This window comes from Danio rerio, chromosome 15 (assembly GCF_052040795.2).
Source record: "Danio rerio strain M-AB ecotype USA chromosome 15, GRCz13ab, whole genome shotgun sequence".
Classification (NCBI taxonomy): Eukaryota; Metazoa; Chordata; class Actinopteri; order Cypriniformes; family Danionidae; genus Danio; species Danio rerio.
The window spans coordinates 16,146,252-16,157,992 of record NC_141035.1 but is presented as its reverse complement, the minus strand read 5'-3'; the positions used below and the strand labels follow the sequence as shown (position 1 = coordinate 16,157,992).

General features: G+C 34.1%; 1 long non-coding RNA gene across 1 annotated transcript; it reads right to left on the bottom strand.

Moving 5' to 3' along the window:
• Nucleotides 1–9,096: 9,096 nt before the first annotated feature.
• On the bottom strand, nt 9,097–11,491 carry LOC147833618 (uncharacterized). Its single transcript, XR_015509137.2, has 3 exons — nt 11,401–11,491; nt 9,419–9,604; nt 9,097–9,302 (listed from the first exon to the last, which is right to left on the bottom strand). It is a non-coding gene; the product is annotated as an uncharacterized LOC147833618 (long non-coding RNA).
• Nucleotides 11,492–11,741: the final 250 nt, after the last annotated feature.

Genomic DNA, 11,741 nt, shown 5'->3' with positions numbered 1-11,741 from the left:
TTAAATGAGCAAGCAGCAAACAGTATAAATGGAGTCAAACATGTAAATGCTTTTAATTGGTCCTATCTGAACCATGGATATAATCTTAGTGTACTTTCAGCCAAAAAAAAGATTAGCTTAAGGGATCATTTGGGAAGTGACTACAGCCAGAGTCTTTATTCTCCAGCAACTGAGTTGTACTTTGCTTATATCTTTTGTCTGGTGTCCAAAATGTTTATCGCGCAACCCACACAAGCATTGCCAAAACCATTTATTGCCTGATCATATTGTTTTATGAGCCGTTATGCTCTAAAATACAATACATTCAGTCATGCCTTGAAGGGAAAGAAAATCACTCTGCAACATTACATAATGTATACAAATATGTTTGTACATGACTGCGAATGAACAACGCATAAAGGCATACAGTGTGAGCCCAAAAGGCAGATGACACTGTACCCTCCTGCAAAATATCACATCACGCTGCACTCCTACACCGAGCTACACACAAAACAGACTCTTTTCAAAATCTTTATCAAAGTACTTTTGATAAAAAGACATCCTGGAGGCCAAATTCTGATTCATCTTTTTTTTTTTTTTTGAGTAAGTAAAAGGCGAGAGACAATGAATGCAGAAGCAACATATGCTGTAACATACTGTTCCGTCTTTCCTTTCATGTGTTACGATGACCTCGCTTCACACTCCAAGATTGCTGTGGCGTTTTTTGATAGATCAAACCACACTGAGTGACTTCATGACACATGGGCAACACATTGAATGCATCTGAAGCTTTCGAGGGCATGGTTTAATGCTTGGACAAACAAAAACAAACCGGTCTTTTGTTTGTTTTTATTTGCAAGTTGGAGTTTTATTTGCTCCGGATTATGAAAAGAAATAAATACCGGCATGTTTTATTCTTACAACGACACAGGTAATAGAGCACAGAGTGTAGTTTGGGGGAAAGCCTTCGTTTCAAATCTCTGAATCGAGGCCAAATGAGGTCAAATAAAGCTAACCTACTGGAAACTGTCAGTGAGTTGAATTCCCTTTAAGATGGCAACTTCATACATTTAGTGTCCATTTTGCATGAGTGATAATAAAACCTAAGCACAAATTGTACAAATGAAATCAATCTGGATTAGAGCAGCAAATTCAGAGAGCAGTTCTCTTCATAAGAATGCCCAGTCATACAGTGGTCATAAGGATGACAGTGCAGGTCAATCAACACATTAAAAAAACCCAATTACTGCACGAACAGATAGAACACAGGCTCATTTCTATTCTTAGTTCAATGAAGTCAAGCCACATAACACATTTGTGGAGACTGTAACAGAAATATGAGCTTACCTTTCTTTAAAAACGAATGATCAGCAAACCTGGCTCTCCAGAACTGTCAAAAAAATGTTCCTTAATGATGCAAACAAGTCTTGTGTTGTAAAACATACTAAACAAACACGTTCAACCCTTTTCTAACAACGGGAGGTGATAGAAGAGTCAAAAATGATTCCATAGTCTGGAACAAGTCTGGATTCCACTGGAACAATCTCATGCAAATTATCGTAATTATATTTTATTCTAAGTAATGCGCAGTGATGCATAACATTGCTTCAACTTTGCTTTTTAAACCGGAAGAACATAATTGCTTAGATTAGAAAAATGCAAAAATAACCAATTTCTACTTCCTGGTAAATTTCATATAACTATTCATGTGTTACTTATATACACTTTTAATGAAAAATATGTCTTGTCATGACCTTTTTACCACATAACTCAAATTATAACCAACAATTTTTTGCTAGGAATGTAAAGATCAGATTATTTCCCATCATGCCATTTCAGACTTGAACAGAATCGGTCGTTACCTCCCAATTAGGTTTTAATCACTTTTAAAAGACTGAAACTTGTAAATTTGGCTATTCAAATGTAAAATTAATGTAAACTCAAGACAAAAACTATTTAAATTAAAAATATAATTATTTATTACAATTTGTGTTTAATTTGTAACATAGACTTCTTCATGTAAACAACATACCCAAAATAAACTATCAAGATCCTGGCTTGACTGCCATATTTATTACAGAAATTAAAACAGGCGTGTTCATGCCATTTGAATTTCAAAACAATCAATGCCAATAAAGAAAAAAAAAATTGATTTACAAGTTGGATTCTAAGTGGACTGAAGAAAAATGGCAAAATACATGCATTGCAAATATAGAAAATTATAATAACAATAAAGTATTGAATACAAACAATTATACTTATTGAAAATTTGTATTGCTGTGAGTTGATAACATTCATTAGAGTAGAAACAATATTGCTTAGTCCTCCTTCACATTCAGCCACTTGCTAAAACAGTCCAGTCTGTTGACATCGGGGACAATGTGGACCTTTTCTTTTGAATGATGCTGAGAGTGCAACACAATTTCACCGCAATTTGTAGCTTTTTGATTTAGTGGCTACACGTATACACACTCACACACACACACAACGCATGCAGGACAGGGCAGCCAGAGCGACTCAGATTTAACACACATGATCGAGTTCATCAAATTTGCTTAAACTAAGCATTCTAATGTATGGCTGTATTTCACAAGGATTCTGACACAACAAAGCGAAGCATACGCTGTATAAAAGTTGCGTTTAAGGGGGAACCCAGTCAAACTTAATGAAACATTGGAAGGCGGATGCTGAAAGGCAGAGAAATGCGCTGTCTTTGACAGCCTGCGACTTCATCTGGCACCTTCTGAGTACATTTACATGGACACCAATACTCCGATTTTAATATGATTAAGATAATACTCTTATTAAGAGTCTCCCATGTAAGCAGCAATTTTTGATTACCTGAAAGGACCACCGAGTCACAAAATGGAGTTTTTTCTTTCCGTTCGCCATGCGGTATCAAATTCCATTAAAACAGAAGTTGAAAGTTAATAAATAAAACCCCAAATTGCATGAAACTGGAAGAAACGCTGGATGGCCTGGTAATGCAACATTGTTTTATACTAAAACTTGCCTTCAAAAAGTGCTTCCTTGGTCTTATCCATATTTCTTTGCATGTTTAACACATGTCAGCCACAACAGGAAAAACAAAACAAAAAAACAACTGCAACTGCGTTGATTGCGTTATGATTGTGATTTTTTTAAAGTGTTAAATATTTCAAATTAATTGCAAGCATTAATGCACTAATTTTGACAGCACTAATATATATATATATATATATATATATATATATATATATATATATATATATATATATATATATATATAGTTGCAATCAGAATTATTATCCCCCCTTTAATTCTTTCTTTTTAAAATATTTCCCAAATGATGTTTAACAGAGTAAAGAAATTTTTACAGTGTGTCTGATAATATTTTTTTATATATTTTTAATATTTATGATATTTTATAAATTTTTATATATTTTTCTTTCTATAATTATTAGCCCCTTAAAGCAATTTTTTTAATAGTCTACAGAACAAATCATCATTATACAATGACTTACCTAATTACCCTAACCTGCCAAGTTAACCTAATTAACCTAGTAAAGCCTTTAAATTTCACTTTAAGCTGTATAGAGGAGTCTTGAAAAATATCTAGTCACATATTATTTACTGTCATCATGGCAAAGATAAAATAAACCAGTTATTAGAAATGAGATATTAAAACTATTATGTTTAGAAACATGCTGAAAAATATCCTCTCCGTTAAACAAAAATTGAGGGGGGCGAATAATTCAGGGTGGCTAATAGACTTCAACTGTGTATATATATATATATATATATATATATATATATATATATATATATATATATATATATATAGACTCATTACTTATGAACACATCTACATTTATGTGGTGCCACAGAGTTAGACTTTCTTGACTTCACACAGAAACAGCAACGCGTGCAGCATGACATCACTGTTGCACAGATACTATTAGTTAAATGCCGGCAAAGTAGAACACGGAAGTAGCTTGATGCGGAAAGCGCAAGTATGTCTGCAATATGGAGGTATTATAAACTTGATGACGACAACATTGCCATAGCAAATTGTGAGAAATGAAAAGGAAAAGGCAACATTTAACACAACAAACCTGACAAGGCACCTCAAAAACAAATCTAGTTTACCCAGGCAACCCAATTGAAGACGAGTCAACTCAAACTGCAGGAGTTTGAAGAAGAGAGAAAATTGCCCTGTGACAACGCGAAGGCACAGGACATCACAGCCAAGATAGTTCAAATGATTGCAATGAGTAACCTGCCATTCATGTTTGTAGAGAACCCTGGATTTCTTATGCTTATGGAGCATGTAGAACCTTGATTAGATTATAGAAGTATGAGATCGGGTTTCATTATCAGTAGATACTCAAAATCAATTGACTCGGACTCGATGGCAAAAAAAAAAAATCTTGATCAGGACATCACTAATTTCTGTGCTATATATATATATATATATATATATATATATATATATATATTTTTTTTTTACTGATCAGACAGTTTTTCTAAAAATGTCTTGTCAAATGCTAAAACATTCCATGGACTTTCATTTAACTTCAATTTTCAAAGGTTACAGAGCTACATAACCACTTCATTATCAAACAAAAACTATTTAACAAATTGGCAAAAGCTCTATATTCTACAAATAGTAGGTCGATGTAGATGCAGCAGTGCTTATTCTAAACAGGTCAATCAAAAAAGTGTACGCAACAGTGCTAACTGTCTGTTGTAAGGATGACTCATGTCAAGGTTTCAGTAAATTATTCATTGTTATTCAGTGTGTATTTGGCATCAAAGCATAGTGCCTCTCATATTTAGTCATTGTTTTTTAACAGGCCAAGCCATTTTCATCAGGCTGAACAGTAAGTCAAAATCTCAACTGCTGCATGATGAGCATACAAACTACATTTGTGTCCTTAATGATGAAATACACAACGTAGTTTTGCACTTGCAGTTGGGAGAATTTCTGTTGGGCCACTTATAAAATGGTCCAGGGTATATTACCGATAACCATGTATAACTGTGTTCTGATTGACAGGGTCTCTACAGACTGTTGTTTCCTGTCTCCTGAGTGCAGGGTATATTTCATTTTCTTTACATACATGCACAGATTTGCTCAACGCCACTGCCTGCAACATTTTCACACACAGATATGACACTTACTAGAGAAGTGTGAATTGTGACATGACATTCTTACCTCTGTACATCTATACAATGTCAAATCAGTTTCAAACACTAAAATGCAATTTAAATTAAATTAACACTTACTTTGAACTGGAATCATTGGCAGAATCTCATGTTGAGTCCAGTTAGCACGGCACTAAGTCAAATTTACAAAAAATATAATAATAGACAAACATAAAATCTAGAGCAGGGGTCACCAATCTCGTTCCTGGAGGTACGGTGCTCTGCAGGGTTTAGCTCCAACTTGCCTAAACACACCTGCCTGGGTTTTTCAAATATACCTAGTAGGACCTTGATTAGCTTGTTAAGGTGTGTTTGATTAGGGTTGGAGCTAAAATCTGCAGGACACCGGACCTCCAGGAACAAGTTTGGTAATCCCTAGAGTGTGTTTTGGTGTAAGCACTGGCATTAAGAGTCACTGGTGTGTAAACTTTGTTATTTGAGTAAAATACCTACCTCTGCCATTAGGCAATAAAAAATGTGACAGTTGAGTGGCAATGGTCAATACAGTACATGATGCTGGTGGAGAAAGACGTTTCCTGACTCGCTCCTCAAAAACACACCAAAGTGGCTCGATAATATTTAAATTGGGTGACTGTGCAGGCCTTGGGAGATGTTCAACTACACTTTCATATTTATCAAACCACTCAGCCACTAGTCTTGTGTGTATTGTGCATTACCATCCTGATACATGGCACCATCTTCAGGATGATATGTTTGAACCATACAATGCACATGGTCCTCCAGAATGGTTCAATAGTCCTTGGCAGTGGTAGTCCAATCAAGCACAAGTACTGCATGAAATTGCAGCAAAAAACCATCACTGATCCACCTTTATGCTTCACTCTAGGCATGCAACAGTCTGGGTGGTACACTTCCTTAAGGCTTTTCAGAACAGTCACTCTCACGGATGTGCGATTGACAGTGAAGATGGACTCATGAGAGAGCAATACATGTTTCGCATTATCCACAGCACAAGATTTTCACTGCTAGCACCATCGAAACTGATGTTTGGAATTGGCATGAGTGACCAAAGGCTTTTCTGGGGGAAAATTCTGGGGGAGCTGGGCAGCTGTGGAGCTTTTTTTGGATATAATCGCGGTTAGCACCCAAGGATCCCTTTAAGGATGTGCAATCAATGATGATTGGTGACCAGGCTGGTCAAATTTAGCCATTAAATCTCTAACACTAAATTGACCAGTGTTACAAACCCCAATTTATAAAGCTTGTCCAGGGAGGGGTCAAAAAAAAAAAAAAAAAAAACGCAAATCAAGAAATACAATTCTCTATTTAAAGACAAAATATATGTCTTTACAAAAAAAAAAAAATCGAATAGCAACAGAAAAAATATAACCCTAATCAAATCAAAATAATCAAATAAACAAACAAACAACACTAATATGACTCCTTACTGGTGGCTGCACAAGACGCACACAGAACTCTCAAATCTTCATCAGGACAGCAAAAGACAGGATACAAGCCAAATTGCTTTTTTTTTTCACATAAACAGCAGCACACATACTATGATAAGTGAAATGTTTAGGTGCTGGCTCCTGGCAGTGCAAAATACAATGACATACTCCAAAAACAAAACAATATATTATATATAAGCAATGTTACCAATACATATGTAAAAGACAATAACTATTTAAAGAAAAACACACATTACACACATGTAGGCACAGATAGACAAGTACATAGTCAAAAAGTGTACGCATAGCTTGACTGTTGGTCGAAAATTATTGCAGGCAATATTGTTTTAGGTAAACTGATTCTCAACAAGTAAAAAAAAAAAGCAAACAGAGCTAAAGAGGATAGGCCGGACACGAGCTGGAAACAAAGAGCCACCGCCTCAAGCCGCGGTCACACTGAACTTTTCTCCCCATAGACTTACATTCAAACCCATGTGAATGCACCAGACTGGAAATGCAAGCTTGTGCAGCAAGTTTTGCAGTTTGCTTCAGTGCAAAGTTGAAGCTTGGTGAACTCTGAGCTGCAAAATGGCAATGTGACTGCGTAAGACCAACCGAAGATGGTATTTCTGACCTCACTGGACAGAAATTTATTATACGAACCAAATCTTTAGCTTTTTAAGCATCTAATCTTGTTTAATTCTGCCCTTTTTTGCAGTGTCAGTATTTCATACGGACAAACTCTGTGTGATTGCGGCATAACACACATTCAGCTTTCGTCTATCAAGCCAACAAATAGAGGTAAAGTTGGTTTTATATTCGCACATTCGAATATATTTTTTTATTTATTTATTTTTATTTTTTTTTGTGTGTGTGTTTTTGTTTGTGTTTTGTATGTAACTATGAAATTTGTTTTGCAACCTGTGTCTTGCTGTTTTCCTTACTTCTGTCTTACCCATTGTCTCAACTAAATATTGTAACAGTTTTTTTTTTTTTTTTCTGTTTATGACATGTTGTTGTACATTAAACTATCATTATATCATAAATGGTGTGCATTTTTATGATCATTATAATTTGTGGATCCTACAATGATTGGAAAACTAAAAAAAATACACATTTATGTACACAATGAAAAACACACACTACAGAAATCATGCTCTAAAATATTATTATAAACTATTGTAGACCATATATTTCTCCAAACTTACTTGTGAGTGATAGATAATATAATTGCAGAAGATTTCAAAACAAGATCTTAAGATATTTACCTTCATGAAAAACACACTACAGAAATTATGGTCATAAATATTAATAACAATTTTACACCATATATTTCTCAAAAAGTGTTTGTTAGTAATATAGTTAATATTATTACTGATGTCTGATATTAATTTGTTGTATATGTATATTTTTCATGGTCAACACAGAAATCTTAATATCTTGTTGTCCAGTCATTGTAGGATCAACAAATTAAATCCAGCCACAAGCAATAATATTAACACTCACAAGTAATTTTTAATAAATATATTATGCATATTAATATTTGTGTGCATAATTTCAGCAGTGTGTGTTTTTAATCAATGTAAATATGTTAATATCTTGTTTCAAAATCATTTTAGGGTCAGCAAATAAACATCAGACATCAATAATTATATTATCTATCACTCACAAGTATACATTTTGAGAAATATATGGTTTACATTAATTTATATTAATGAATAAATATGTGCATAATTTCTGTAGTGTGTGTTTTTCATTGTAAATGTAGAAATCTTAATTTCCTAATTAATATGATATATTTATGCATGTCGATTCTGTAGTGTGTTTTACATTGTGAATGTTAACATCCTAATAGCTTGTTTCACAATCATTGTAGGATCAACAAATGAACATCAGACATCAGTAATACTATTGTCTATCACTCACAAGCACCGTTTAATAAATATATATTAGATATGAATTAATAATCATATTTGTGAGCACAATTTATGTGCTCTGTTTTTCATGAATGTAAATATCTTAATATCTTGTTTTAAAATAAATGTAGGATAAAGAAATTAAACCCAGCCACCAGTAATAATATTATCTATCACTCACAAATAGCTTTTCATTAACATATTTTGCAAATAAATTTATATTGATAATTCTAAGCATATGTTCCGGCTTTTTTTTATGGTAAAGGCAGATATTCTAATATCTTGTTTGACAATTATTGCAGGATCAAAAAATTTATATCAGACATCAATAATTATATTATCTATAACTTTTAACTATAACAAGTATTTTCATAAATATATGTTGTAAAATAATTTATATTATTATTTGTGTGCATAATTTCTGTAGCGTTTTTCATTGTGGATGTAGATATCTTAATTTCTTTAAGTCCAACCATTGTAGCATCAATAAATTAACATCAGACATCAATAATTATATTATCTATCACTCACAAGTACATTTTCATAAATATACATGAATTTAATAATAATATTTATAAGCATATTTTTTACAGTATTTTTTCTTGCATTTCACAGCAAGTTTATTTAAAAAGCACATTTCATACACAATGATAATTTAAGAATAAATTATTTACATCTCCTATTTCATGATATCATCATGTAATATTATTGATTACAAAAACAAATCACAAAAGGTCTGCTGGTCTTCCGATTGCAGATCTATATTGACACATGGGACATGAAACAAACATTGGCAAGAATCTCAGTGAATCTGTAATGAAAGTACAACTTATTACAATACTATGTAATATGTGGCAATTATGGATAAAGATATTGTGCAAGTAAAAAAAAAAACAATTTCAAAGTGAATAATAGCATTGTAAATACCCAAATGCGTAGATTCTCATTTTGGACTCTTTTCTTCCACATGAGCAGCACTTATTTCTTGACAGTTATTTGTTGTCTTGAAAATATCTCTTTGTTCTCATACTTCAGCAGAGTAATATTTTAAAGGAGGGACCCAGTGGTGAAGTTCACAAGTCTCAATCAGGCCATCTTTTGCTTGCGTACAATCTGTAAATAATGAGGAAAGAAGAAGAGGGACAAAAAACACAATTATTCATATTACACATGAACATATATACTTGGGTAAAGTGCATATACTATAATCATAACTAAAAAATCTGTATATAAAATTACTATTCTATATAATATTCTAAATTACTAATTCTATATGTTTATAAAAGTTTTATGTTTTTAAATAGTTTTAATATAATGTATATATAAACATATCTGTGATATATTGTTTGCAGATGATTTTATTAAGATTAAGTAGTAGGCTTACTATGGACAGGGAATGTTGGCAGCTCGATTTTACAAACTGCTAGTTTAGACGGTCCCTCAAAAAAGCGATGACGTCACCTCCTTTATAGAGGTAAGCGTGTTTTTCTACTCCTTTAAAACGCAGAGTTTGACAGAAAAATGTGGTGTACATTTTGCTCATAATCGACTACAATGGTACATAATTGAATTTGGATTCTTTACTTGCTGATTAACAAACTTATTGAACGCAGAGGTCAGAATGTGCAAATAAAAAATTAACTTTACCTCTATAGCCAAGAATGCTGAATTAGCAACAGAGACATAGTAGAGTTATTCTTAAAAGAAAAAAAAAACATTAATTCATACCAGAAAAAAACATGATACATACACAAAACTTCCCAACAAATAATAATAATAATGCTGGACCATGACAGCCAGTGTTTCAGTTTTTTTTTTTGTTCAACTCTTATAAGTGCATACATGTGTAACTGTCATCTTATATTTAAAGTGTTACACCTTTTTTGAGAGGATAAATGAGTGCATCACCTGGGTATTAATAGAACTTTTTTAGAAGTGTAAATGTGAAAACACAACTTGTATGTGAAATGTGAAAGCTGGTTTTGATAACAGCTGAAACAAAAAGTTAAAGACCCATTAGAGTTTGAGCTTGCGATATTCTGTTGTGCAGCGCTGCGAAAAGGGGCGGGATTAAACAAGCTTATTAGACGTTTTTAAAAGTGAGCGATTGCTCCATGTTTTAAATTTCTTTCCAGAGATGTCATGTTTTGATCCTCGATTGTTTTCACGCAGTCAAGTGATGCGATTTTGCAGGTCAGAGTTAACCAAGCTTGAAGTTTGCACCGCAGCAACCTGCGACTTGATGCATAACCCCGTGTTTCCGGTCTGACACATTCGCGTGTGTATGAATGGAAGTCTATGGGAGGAAAAGCCCAGTGGGACCGCAGCTTAAACCCTGCACACCGTACACATATTTAGCATGAACACACAACTATACATTAAAATTGCCTGCGAGTCCTGCAAATATTTTAGCAGAGTTGCTAGCATAAAAGCAAGCTTAAGAGAATGAGAAGGTTGGAGCTTTAGTAATTCTGAAAGCATGTGTGCATTAGCATATACAGTTAAGTCAAGACAGCTAGTTTTGAAGACTGAGGGTTCAGGGGGGCATCGCTGTGTGCATTTTATCAATAGGGAGGTCTACTGTCAATGTCTATTTCAAGGAATGTCTGTTTACTCTGTGACCATATTACTGTCACAGCAGAGGGACAAGACCAGGCTTGCAAGTATGAATAACAGTTTATATGAGTTATGAACAAAAACATACCAAACAGGTATAGTTTTTATCTTGCATAGGTAAGCAGGGGACCAAATGATGGGATGGAACTGAAGACTAATGATGAGCAACATCCCGGAAGCCGGGAAATAAATTACTAGGAGGGACTCACACTAGGAGGGAGGAAAGACAGAGATGCTGGATATAAACAAGAACAAAAAGGAAAGCATAACTATTTCTAGAAGTTACTACTGACCATGATGGTTTGTCCTTCTCATTTGTGACAAGGCCAGACACTGAGTGATGGCTGGCGAGGAGTTTTGTGGAGCTGGAGTAATGAGCGGGAATGACGTGCAGGTGCGTGAGTGATTAGTAAGCTGGTGAGAGGGATCTTGATGATTGCGGTGGCTTTGAACAAGTGCTTCAGGTGAATGTATATGGGGGAACCTGGCCTGGCTATGACAATTACATTGCCTTGGGGCAGTTCACCCAAGACCAAATCCTAGTTAAACGAACGATCGAATCCTAAAAGATCCAAAATTGCTCCCTAAACTCAAAATTTAACTGCAGGTTTCAATAAAGCTGCGGTCACACTGG